This window comes from Onychomys torridus, chromosome 9 (genome assembly GCF_903995425.1).
Source record: "Onychomys torridus chromosome 9, mOncTor1.1, whole genome shotgun sequence".
Taxonomy (NCBI): Eukaryota; Metazoa; Chordata; class Mammalia; order Rodentia; family Cricetidae; genus Onychomys; species Onychomys torridus.
In genome coordinates this window covers 99995096-100008450 of record NC_050451.1, presented here as the reverse complement: position 1 = coordinate 100008450, position 13355 = coordinate 99995096, and the positions used below count along the sequence as shown (strand labels likewise).

The window sequence follows — 13355 nt, the reverse complement described above, 5'->3', positions numbered from 1 at the left end:
TTGGTTTAGTTCTCTGAGAATGTTATCCGATGGATTTTGACCATATTCAATCCCCTTCCTTTAACTCCTTCAAGATCCATTCTACACTCCTTACCCACCCAATCTGTGTTCTTTTGTTTTTGTTATTTAAACCAATCAAGACCAGTTTGTACTGCTCAAATATTATTGTATTTGTGGCCTTTGTGTGAATGTGGTTAATTTACTAGAATTATACATTTTGAAAAATGGGCTGTCTTCCAGCAACTACTAATTGTCAATAGCTCCTTGGCTATGAGTGGAACTTGTACCCAAGTCTCCTCTCTATGCTCATATTTGTTCTGGCTTAGGATTTCACAGGTCTTACATTTGCTTTGACAACCACTGTGAGTACATATATTCAACAGCTACAGTGCCCATAAGACTCTGTTTCCTTGCAGTCATCCATTTCCTTGGACTCTTCTGCTACCTCTACTGTATTGATAACTGAGTCCTGAAATGAGGGAATATGATATACATGTGGTATCTCAGACTGAGCATCACTATCTTTGTTCTCTGCACCTTGAAAAGTTGTGTGTTTCTATGTTAATCACTATCTACTGCAAATAGAAGATTTTCTTAGGAGGACTGAGACATGCCTCATTGTTTCTTTGAAATGCCCCCTCTCCTGTAGAAGTACTTCAGTCTATGATTTGTGTCAGAATGTAAGAAAAAAAAACTGAAATAACTTTTCAGCATTAATCCTACTGAGTAGTCTCTAGCTCCACAAAACACCGAAAGTAATAGAAATATATGATAAAACTAATGGAAATCTGCTTTGCTGGAGAGATTTTTTTTTTTTAAAGTATAACATACACTGTTTCTCTAGAAATGCTAAGAAGGTCTTAGAATAACTTTAAGATTTACTATTATTTTGAAAATTATGAAAAATGCCAAGTATTATCCTAATTGCTTTCAGTTTAGCAAAGCACTCAAATCATCCTCAGTGAGAAGTCTCAACACTTCATACATCCTTGCTACTCTTATTTTCATGCACTCTAAGATTAAATCATAGAAGGTGGACCACTTTGGCAGTGCTGATCTCTGACACCTGTGAAAGTAAAAAATTATCATGATAGAAATGGATTTATGTCTAATATATAACATTTACTTAATCTGAATTTTATTAGAAATATACAAGTAGATATACGCAAGCATATGTCAATTATATTTCAAAGTTATTGAATTTAGTATATATATCTGCATAAAACAACATGTAAACTATTTTCACTAGCTTCAAATTATAATAGCCAAGTATTTATGTACCTTAAAAATGAATTTAGCGTTGCCTTCTGGCCACCACATTTTTGCTACAGTACTTGTGCTCTCACCTCGTACACATAAGAATGCACTTACATATCAAACACACATTTGAGAATTAATTTTAAAATTTGTCCATCTTAGTCACAGCATTTGTGGCAATGCCTACCGCACAGTTTCTCCCTCTTCTGCTGTCTGGCGGCTGTGAACGTAACAATCTGCATTGAAGTCCTCTGGGGAGAAGGTTGGAACTGAAGTTTTTTCCAAGTGTTATTTAAAACGCAAAAACGTTGTGTGACTTGTATTGTGGTCTCTGAACATTTTACTCTAGCATATAATCCTTTAGTTTAACATCAACAAACATCATTTTGGAACTAAAGCTTCTCTACATGTGGGCATTTGTTAAATGTTTTAACATCTCAGCTTTGTTGCATGATTGTTAACATTTGAGACAAACAGTAGACTTTCTATAAAGCAGAAAGAAAGGAAATCGGCATAAGTGAGGGCTACCTGAAGGTGCGGAAAATCGACATATTCCTGAGATTCTTCGTTGGCCACTCAGGATTGTGGCAGTGAAAATGTTCATAAAATCCTGAGGAAATTCACAGGTAAATTTTCTTTGTATGACAAAGAGAAACTAAACGCAGCATTTACCCTGAACACATTCAATCATGATAGCACAGAATAGGCCCTGCTACAAAGAATGACCAGAAGGGCTTATTAAATTGCTAAGGTAGAAATAGCTGAAAGACAGTAGAAAAACAGAGGCAGGATGCAGCACATAGATCCACCTGTGGCTGCCTGGAACTCGGAGGGGATTCAGAAGTCTTCCATTAAAGTTAAACTGGGTAGCCATGGAAAGGAATATATCAGTCTGACTGATTGAAGAAGCTCAGCAGAGATATAAGTAATCAATGTCTGCTGAGAGAGAGTCAGTTTCCTCGGGGATGATTCCTAAATAGTGTTACAAGCTGTACTTGTCAGCCCTAAACATATTTGTATATGAACAACACCAAAGGGACTTAGTAAGTGTGTGTGTGTGTGTGTGTGTGTGTGTGTGTGTGTGTGTGTGAATAATTTAAAATGAAGAGGCCATGAATTTGAAAGGGAGTTTACAGCCATGTTTCAGGAGTTGGAGTGCAGAGGGGTGTGGAAATGATGTAAAACACAGTCATATTAAATTCTGTGAATTAAGAACTGCAGTTAAAATGAGAGATTAAAAAGAGATGAGTATATATGTCTCTGGGTCCATAGTTTTTCTTCTCCTATGGCAGGTGCTTTGCTCTTCTGTCTGCTTTCTCCTAGTCCATCCTATTCTGATTTTCTGTTATCTTACTTCATTTTATTATTATGCCTTCCATGCCTATGTGTTTTCTGATAAGGGAAAGAGACAGGTTAGCGATATGCATGGGAGGGAAAACCGTAATCAGAATATCTCTGAAAAAAAAAAAAAAGATCTATTATCAATAAAAGAAAAATATAAAGAAGTACATAAAATACAAGGAACATTGTTTTGATCTTTGAATATGTAAAGCCTATGCAAGTACATTGACAAAACATTGACAAAATTTAAAGAAATAATAAACTTTCAATACATAAAATACAAAACCTTATTGTGGATATTAATAATGACTAATGGATTATGATATGTGACCCCTTGTGATCTCCTGCAAAAGTACCCCTGAAAAATTTTTGCACAGACTGTGGAGAAGTGTGCCCTGTGATGCAAAGGGTAAGTTAATTTGCTTATGATAGTAATTATTTCACAGTGTATATGTATATCAAGCCATCAAACTGTGTCTCCAAAAATATTTGATTTCAATTTAGTGATTATATATTAATACAAATTAGAGAAACAGCATCATTGGCATTGAAATCTTAGAAAAACTTCTGAGAAAGTAACTTCAGAATTCTGAGGAGAGGTTACCTTTAAAACAGCCAACAGTAATTTTATGCTAGTGAATAATAAATACAGTATATTTGATCCTTGTGTCATTCAGTCCACAGTATACTTTGATCATATAAAAAAAAATAGTTTGTTACTTAAATTTTATCCCTATTGACCCTGTGTAGAAGAAAAAAATATTTTAAGCTGAGGATCAAACCCAGGGCCTTGTGCTTGCTAGGCAAGCACTCTACCACTGAGCTAAATCCCCAACCCTGTAGAAGAATTTCTAAACAGACTTATTAAATAAGAAACAGAGCCAAATACAGGGGTGAAAGCCATAGAGATCAGAGAAACTGTCTAAGCTGCGCCTTTATTGCCTTGCTGTTCTGCCTTCTCATTGGCTCTTAGCCCAGCTACCTCATCTCCTTGTCACTGCCTGTTTGTACAGACTTCAAGGTCTCTATGGTTGGTACTGGGATTAAAGGCATGAGTCACCACAATTGGTTGTGTCCTTGAATACACAGAGATTCAACCTGCCATGTGATCAGATTAAGGGAGTGTGCTACCACTGTCTGACTTTTGTTTGTGGCTGGCTATCTGTGTCCTCTGATCTCCAGGCAAACTTTATTTATTAACATACAAATAAGATACCACCACATTTCAGCACAAGTAAAATATCACCACAACCCTCCTTTTTTTATTTTATTAATTTTAAAGTCTGAAATGGCAATGCATTAAGTGTACTGAATTTCTTATACCAATGCATTTTGGCTAAGATCATTATTATTTTCAATGAATAATAAATATAGTCGAATATTTCACTATATACCAGAGGCCATTTTGGGTGGAAGCGATTACTGAGTGGCAGCAGTTGCTGATTGTGTTCTAAGGGTGGCTGTGGGGTCGACTTTGCTCTACCAGAACCGCTTAGCTCATTCCTTCCCTTCCATTACCGAGCATGGAGAGTCGTGGCAGCGGCTTCATCAGCAAGGGTGGTGGCGGCGGAGGCAGCAGCAGTGACATGTCCAGCATGAGTCCCGAATATGATTATTTATTCAGGTTACTTCTGATTGGCGATTTGGGGTTGTAAACTCTTGCCTCCTCCTTACGTTTGCAGATGACAAGTACACGATTGGTGTGGATTTCAAGATCCAAACTATATAGAGAGTTGGAAGGGAAAACAATCAAGCTTCAGATATGGGACACAGCAGGCCTGGAAAGAGTTCAAACAACCACCCCCAGTTACTACAGAGGAGCCCATGGCACCATAGTTGTGTATCATGTGACAGCTCAGGGGTCCTTCAATAATGTTACTTAGTGGCTGCAGGAGATAGATCACTATGCCAGTGAAAATGTCAACAAGTTGTTGGTAGGGAACAAATGTGATCTGACCACAAAGTAGTAGATTACACAGCAGCAAAGCAATTTGCAGATTCCCTTGGAATTCCGTTTTTTGGAAATCAGTGCTAAGAATGCAACGAATGTAGAACAGTCTTTCATGATGAGGGCAACTGTGATTAAAAAGCGAATGGGCCCTGGAGCAACAGCTGTGGTGCAGAGAAGGCCAATGTTAAAATCCAGAGCATTCCAGACAAGCAGTCAGGGGAGTCTGCTGCTAAAATTCGCTTCCATCCTTCTCTCACAGCAATGAATTCCCAATCTGAACCCAAGTGAAAACAAATTGCCTGAATTGTACTGTATGTAGCTGCACTACAACAGATTCTTAACCGTTTCCACAAGGTCAGAGATTGTCAATGGTCAACACTGACTTTTTTTTTTTTTTTTTTTTAAATTTCCTTGACTCAAGACCGCTAACTTTATTTTCAGAACTGTTTCAAACCTTTGTGTGCTGGCTTATAAAATATTGTGTGTAATCCTTGTTGGTTTCCTGATACCAGATTGTTTCCTGTGGTTGGCTAGAATATATTTTGTTTTGATATTTATATTGACATGTTAAGATGTTGGGTTTACTCTTCTGAAGATGAAATTCAGCCATTTTGTTTCAAATAGCACAACCAGTGTCTGTCAATTTCCATGCATAAAGTTTAGTGAAACATTATATGTAAGATCTGATTTGCTAGTTTTTCCTTGTAGAGTTATAAATGGAAAGATTACACTATCTGATTAATAATTTCTTCATACTCTGCATATAATTTGTGGCTGCAGAATATTGTAATTTGTTCCACATTATGTAACAAAACTGAAGACATGTTTAATAAATATTGGACTTATTGGAAGTAATATCAAAAAAAGAAAATAGATGAAATGATGTGAACAGAGAGCAAAGGATGTTTGGGAGGGATTTGAAAGAAGAAATAGGAGAAGGGAAAATGATATAATCTCAAAAAACTTAAAATAATAATATAACATTCTTTTGTTATTTATCCATTTTTACTTATTTACTTTTTAAAAATTATAGTTACATACTTTCCTGCTTTTGTTTTTCCTTCTGTGTTGGCATTGTCCTTCTTCAGCTCATGCTTAGGCAGCCATGAACATGAGAAAAGTCATATTCTTAAGTATGAACACAGATGAAAATAAGATTGCAACTTATGTAAAGTCATTTTAAAGTAAATAATAGGATAATGTTCACTCTGACAGCATAAGAACTTTAAATGATAGCATTACAGAGGTAAACATATAATCTTTCCAAATAAGCCAAAGGGAATTTAGAATAATGAGCAATGGTATAAAAGAATAGCAGAAGAATTGTTTTTATAACACTCAGAAATGTGGCAATTAGAAAAAGAGATAATTTGGAAATAGGGCTGGCAGTTTAACCCATTGTTGTTACTGTATCATCATCATCACTATTATTTTTTAGTCTATCCTGTACTAATATGATGTTATTATCCAATTTATATTTATCTGTTTGCTTTTAATGTCACGGTATATTCTACAATTTTCCATCTCGTTTTTGAAATTACTGCATCACATTGAGAAATAGTTGTGCATCTTCTCTATTCTTAGGCATAAAAGCTATTCCCTACAGAAGACAGTCTTGGCACATCTAAATAGAAGTAGCTTATACAAAACCTACCTTTGAATTCCCAAAGTGCAGACTGTGGGATGGCTGTCTCCATTTGAATTGCCTTTACTAATCTGCCTATGTTGCCCAAAATGCACTTATAACAACCGATTTCTCTGTGTGCTTGTGCACTGAGACTGACTCCCCAAATTCTTGTATTTTTAAGGCCTGACCACTGACATTACAAAGGTTTCTATTGGCTACACTCACACAGAAAAGCTACCATCTTACATTAGACTTGAAATACATCCAGGGGATGCCACTCTCAGAGTCATGCTTCTCTTAACAACTGAAATGCTCTTTGTGTCTTATGGTCCTCAATTATATGCAATGTTAGGACTGGAACTTACAAATTTCATTGAGCACCTAGTTCCCTCTCATTCATACCTTCATTGTGTGTCTTTCTAACTTGGATTTCATTCTTACCCACTGACATCACCATGCCGCTTCAGTTTTCTCTCCTGTCCCAAGAGGAGAGTACAGGAAGCTCAGTCTTCAATATGATGTACAGGACATTCTACCTAAACCAAGTATTTATTACTACCTTGTCCATCATAGCATAGACCAAGAGTTAAAATTCATGAAAGTATGTCATAAGTTTAAAACTTTCTTCCAACCTACATTCACCAAAGCACTAAAAGTTATACAATTCTTTCAATAGAAGTGAGAGCAAAAATGCATAAATGTGACTTTTCCTGGGCCATGAGCTCCTATGAGTGACTATGCAGTATTCTGAACAGAACACAGAGGATTATGAACTCAGATCCCAAAGTCAAGTAGGAACTAGACTCATGCAGAACTTGAAGGAAGACCAACTTCGTCAAGTTGTTTAGGAACTTAGACAAATGCTTCTGCTCACATCACCTGTTCTTAATTCAAAATCTCTGGTGATGTTTTTAAAATATACTTCTGAAGTCATGAGAAGAGAGAGGAAAAATCAGAATTATATGGTGAAAGTCTGTATAGAATTTGGAGAGGTTAATAGCATTATTATCCTATAAATCATGGAAATGATGCATAAGTAACCACAACTTCACTAATATCTCATCACCTAGCATAGTGGCTGAGGTGGCTAGAGGTCCCTTCATATGTAACTGTTACAGTTTGTAGCATGAATCTTAAGGAGTTCTTATTAATAAGAACACAAACCTGAGGCCAGTTATTGGGGTGAATGCTGGAAGATCAGAGAAGCAGAACAAGCCACAGCTACCTCACCTCACCAGTTCCTCAGCTGGTCTTGTTTCTTCAGACTGCAGCTTCTGAGTCCTCCACATGAATCTCAGCTGAACTGTGTTGCTCCAAAGCCTGAATGCTTAACCAAACAAATGCTTAACTAACTACATGCTTTTCCTCCTTTAATTCCTGGTCCTCACACCTTATATACTTTACTCTTTCTGCCCCAACTCCTTGGGATTAAAGGCTGGGTTTCTGGGGTTAAAGGCGTGGGTCACCAAGTTTAGTTGTTTCTAAAGTGGCCTTGAACTCAGAGATCCAGCTAGCTCTATCTCCCAAGTGCTGGGATTAAAGGTGTGTACCACCACTGTCCAACTTCTGTTAGGGCTTACTCTTCCTATTTTCTAGCCACCATTTTTGGCTTTGGTCTAGTGGCTGTCTGTTCTCTGACCCCAGATATGTTTATTTCACACAATATTTCAGGGAACACAATACCCACCACATTTCCCCTGTTTTTGTCTAAAATTTAACAAAGCTTATAACTAATACAAGAAAAATCATATCCAATAAGTATATACAATATACACAGTCAAGATTACATTAATGATGTCTAGTCCATTAACATTTGACAGATTCAGGCGAAAAACTCCATTATATATAACAATGTCCAGTCCAGTAACATTAGATAAACTCAGACAAAAAAAAAATTTTCATTACTTATGCTATTTAAAACAAATAGTTCCTTTTTTAAAAAGTAGATTCCATAATCTCCCTTTTTATCTTATCATATCCATATTCTCTCTTTTCATAATAGATTCAATAATCTACCTTTTGTCATCTTTCTCTTTCTCTTTTTAGAGTAGATTCAATGATCTACCCATTTATCCTATTATTTCTTTATCTGTCAGGCTGGATCATCTCAGCCAGTCATCTCAAAATTGTCTTGAGCAGTTTGTAGTCCAAAGTCGATCTTTCCATCCATGGTGTTAATGGCTTTACTATAGTCCATGTGGCATCATCATTGTGGAGTCCCATCATCCTTTTGAAGATTTCAAAGTCACTGTTAGGCATGATCATGGTTCCCTTCAGATTTTTTTTTTTTTTTTTTTTTTGCCTCCTCTGTGGTTTGGAGTAATCACAGTCTGATAAATGTCTGTCTCTTGGGACCATGAATGTTCTTCCCTAGAAGAGAAAATCTTCACAGCAATTTCTTCCCACCATTGGTCTTGCCAAACTTTCCCAAACTGACCTTTGCCAATGCTTTCTTGTAACACGATGGTCCTGGCAGTTCTTTTCTGAACAAGCAGCAGTAAATTCTTTGTTCCAGGTAGCAGTGTCACCAAAGTCACCAACATGATGAGAAGCAGCCTGCAACTCGGAGCAGCAGTCACTGCCTCCATGGTTCCACCGACACTGTTTGTGTCTCTGCCCCGTCGAAGCTTCTCCTAGGCCGGCCTCAACTCGGGATCCTGCTGCCTCTGCCTTCTTCAGTAAATCCTACCGGCATGTGCCACCTCAGCCTGCCGAGCCAGCCTAAGCTAGGGCTCACAAGGCCACAGGCAAGAGGCTATTTCATGAATTCGTACCACGAACATTGGGCGCCAGATGTAGCATGAATCTTAAAGAGTTCTTATTAATAAGATCACAAACCTGAGGCCAGTTATTGGGGTGAATGCTGGAAGACCAGAGAAGCAGAACAAGCCACAGCTACCTCAACAGTTTGCTGCACTGTCAATGTTAATTTAAAAAAAAATCTCATACTGAAAACCTGCTCAAAAGTCCATGCCCGGGGAGGCCATTGATGCTACTTTTATTTTGCCAAAGAGTCATGTTGTCAAATAGCCTTCTAAATATTGGTTTGTCCCCATAGACTGGGACTGCTTTCATCTTCAGGTAGAGAACTCGTTTGTTTTTTTGTTTTTTGTTTTTTTAATAGTAGACAGAAATTAATGAAGAGGAACAGCTGAATGTGATGTGAATAGAAGGTATTTCTCTTTCCTAACTGCCTTCAAACTGAGTCATGGGCACTTTCAGTTTTCACACTCAAAATGAAACACTGGCATTTCCTGAGTCATGAGGGTGATAACTTTACAACAGGAACTACATCATTGGCTTCTTATGATGGAGGATCATCATCAGGCTTTGGGCTTGGACAAAGAAAACAAACAACTGGCTCAATGTCTTGCCAAAGAATTCTACTAGTTTTAGGACTTCTTAAATTCTATAACTGTTTTAGTAAAACCCTTATTTACACACAAACACACACACACACACACACACACACACACACACACACGTGCGTGCACACATACAAACATACAAATCATTTTATACACAGTTATACACAATTTATGAGATTTATTTTGCTGAAGAAACTATACTAGTAAATATAGAATAACTTGTAACTGCACATTTTTACAAACTCTAATGTTTCATGTTTCGTTCTGGGGTAGTCCACATCAATAAATTGAAATACATACAATGTGGTATTCTTAATTACTAGAAAATTCAAATGCCAAAGTATTCATTTAAAAATTGTTATTTTTTTTCCCTTCACAAAAGACTCAGATAATTAAGAGGTGTGAAAAGAGACAGCAACAAACATGCATAGAGGTTTAGTTACTGAATCAATTACGAAGAAAATAATTGTGATTGCAAGTAGCCAGTTGAACCAAAGCCCTATAATTAAACAAATATCATAGACAGAGAGATACTGTTATATGGAAATTAAGTGCTAAATATTTGCATAAAATGATAATTATTACCATCATTATTATTTTGCATCACAGATAATCTAAATACCTAACACACAATTACACGGTCTTTCATGATAATGCACATGCCTAGAGTAGATATAGCTGTTGAACAACAATCAGCATAGAAAAGGGGGATGATGTCAGCACTGAGCAGACAGAGAAAAACAGAAATTAAACACACACTACTTCTGTTGTTGGGAATTTCTGATCCTCTTTGAGTTAAAACATTAAGTCAGAGGAAATTAGTCATGTTACATAGAGTTTGTAAATTTCAATAATACTGTCACCATAATTTAACTGCTGAAATAATACTCAGAATTAGTCATAATAGAATGATCAAATCATACTAAGAATGCATTTAATCATTTATTAAATAAAATGTTCTCAATACTAAATGAACTAGAAACAGTGGTATGGGAATTAAAAACAAGGAACTTTATGGTGCTGAAAGAGACAGGAAGGGAGTTTTTCAAAGATTCAATAAATCTTTCAAATGTCGCTGGTTGATCGAAGCTGAAGGTAAGTGAGAATTGACAACTGTACTTCTTTGTATTTTGTCAGTAATGCTTACAGAGCCAGATGCTTGAGTGGAATTAGTGCAAGGGAGATGTGGAAATGGGATATGAAGTTTGTATTAGTCACTGTTTTCTTGCTGGTAAGAGACACATGACCAAGGCAATTTGTGTAAAAGAAAGCAGTTGATTGGTGCTTGCTTACAGCTTCAGATATTAGTCCATTATTACCACAGGAGGAATCATGGCATATGCAAGCAGCTGTGGTGCTAGAGAAGTATCTGAGAGTTCTATTTACATACTCAACTATAAGAAACAGGGAAAGAGACACACTGGGTCCGTCTTGGGCTTTTGAAACCTTATGCTCATTCCCAGTGACTTACTTCCTCCAAGAAGGCCACACCTCTTAATCCTTCTAATTTTTTCAAACAGTGCCACTCTCTGGTAATTTAGCATTCAAATATATAAGTCAATGGGGAAATTCTTATTGAAAATAGTACAGAGTTATGCTATTATCCAAACTGAATTGTATCAAGGCAATGAAAAAATTACGGAAAATAACTTACAATTTATATTTTTATGAATAGAGCAGTATTATTTAATGCCCAAATTAGGATAACAACATGGACAATGTAATGGAAAGATAAAAAAAGATGCTGTGAAAATAGATCCCACAAAACCAATTAAGCTATTGAAAAAGAGGCCAATGGTAAAAAAGATAGAGAGAAATTCAAATTTTTGTATCTGGAGGACAATGAGAAGGAAATAAACAAACAAAAGAAACAATGATGAAAATTCACAAGAATTAACTCATGTCTAAATATTCTGAATAGAATAGATAACAATAAGTCATTAAAGGTAATGGAAATGTAAGACTATATACCATAAAATGAAAATTATAAAAGTGAGAGAATCAAGCTAACTTCCATGGGATCACTTGGGCTAGTAGAATAATTGTTGGCTCCTACCTACTGTATCAGCAAGGGAGAGAAGCTCTCACAGAGAACTGAGATAAAGAGTTAATATTTTCATTGTCTGGATTATTGTAGAAAAAAACCTTACCTAATCCTAATATAAACTAATTCTTCTCTGAGTACAACTATTAATTGATAACATTACTAGTTGATAGTATGACAATTAAATACAATTACTAAGTAAAGAAACAATATGATTATAATACAAATGTACCACTGGTTGTCTAGTCATTTAATAGTTCAGCTATTATCCGGGAGCCTTTTAAATACAATGTAAAACTTCCCAAACCATGTGAAAACAGACCTATAAATAGAAAATTATATTTGATACTTAAAGATAGAGTAAGCTGCTTCACTAACTTATTATTTATTACATATTAATTAATTAAAATTTTAGGCTTTGACATTGGAATTATATGAATTAAAGAACTATAATCTTCCAAAGACCTTCAAATTCTAAATAATATAGAACATCATTTACAATATGATGTTCTGATTTATTTCAAAGGAGCAGAAATGTTAGTTTCTCTAATTGAAGTAATCAGAAGTTATATTTAATTTAAGTTTTACACCAATGATCATTATGAATATTATTTTGTTACGTTATATGACCACAAAACATATCCATAATAAGAAATTATTTGTATGTAAGAAATGAGAAATAAATGTATACATTTTTCTCGGAATCCTTTATAACTCCTACAAAATTTTAGAATATTTAGTTTGCCAGGTAGTGGTGGCACATACCTTTAATCCCAGCACTTGGGAACCCTATGCAGGCAGATCTTTGTGAGTTCAAGGCCAGCCTGGGCTACCAAGTGAGTTCTAGGAAAGGCGCAAAGCTACACAGAGAAACCCTGTCTCAAAAGAAAAAAAAAAAAGAAGAAGAATATTTAGGTCATCTATTTTGGTGTCTTATTTTTTATATCACAAGTGAAAAGTATTAATTCCTCATAAGTAAATTCAGAGATATACCAAATGATTTTTCTCACCAGTAGGTTGTCAAGGGTCATTTCTGCAAGCAATTTATCTGATTGATAACATTTTCCCATGTATTTCTTGTGTTGTTTGAATGGGATGTTTCTGTTTCGTTTAGACTTCTTTTTATTTAGAATGGTGCTTTTCTACGTAAGCTAAAATTGAAACACTAAATATGAATTAAACCAAGACAAAAGACTTATTTTGAAGAATTAATATATTACAGTTAAACCTAGTAAGATAAGATGTATTTAATTAGAATCCTCACAGTAGAAAAGGACTTAATAAATCTTTCAAGGCCTCTGCCAAATTAATACTTAATTGCATTGCCATTTTACAATGCACTTGCTATATTTTCCTGAAAAATACTTTGTATTAAAAGTAAAGTCTATATTGAAGAGTTCATTTTCTGTAATAAGTATGTGAGTAATGCCTACAAATAAACAATTTCAAGCCTATATCTACAGTGTAGACATGATGATCATCTGAAATTTTATAAGATATATTCAGTAATAAAGATAATAGATATACATTTCCTTGGTGATAGGTATTAAACTTGAAAAAGTAGGATAGTTTCCTACTCACTGAGTTCTTACTGGTTCAGATGCTCCCTGGTAGAGAAATATCTAACTTTGTGTGGAAATATATTAATGTGGCATAAAACACCTCAATATATTGCAAAATCTGTTCCAGTATATACAAGATGGAAGAACATTGTCCTCTCATACATATACATACAGACACACACACACACACACACACACACACACA

The 13355-nt window shown here is 35.5% G+C and overlaps 1 pseudogene; it reads left to right on the top strand.

Moving 5' to 3' along the window:
- Positions 1-4184: 4184 nt before the first annotated feature.
- LOC118590666 lies at positions 4185-4814 on the top strand (annotated as a pseudogene).
- Positions 4815-13355: the final 8541 nt, after the last annotated feature.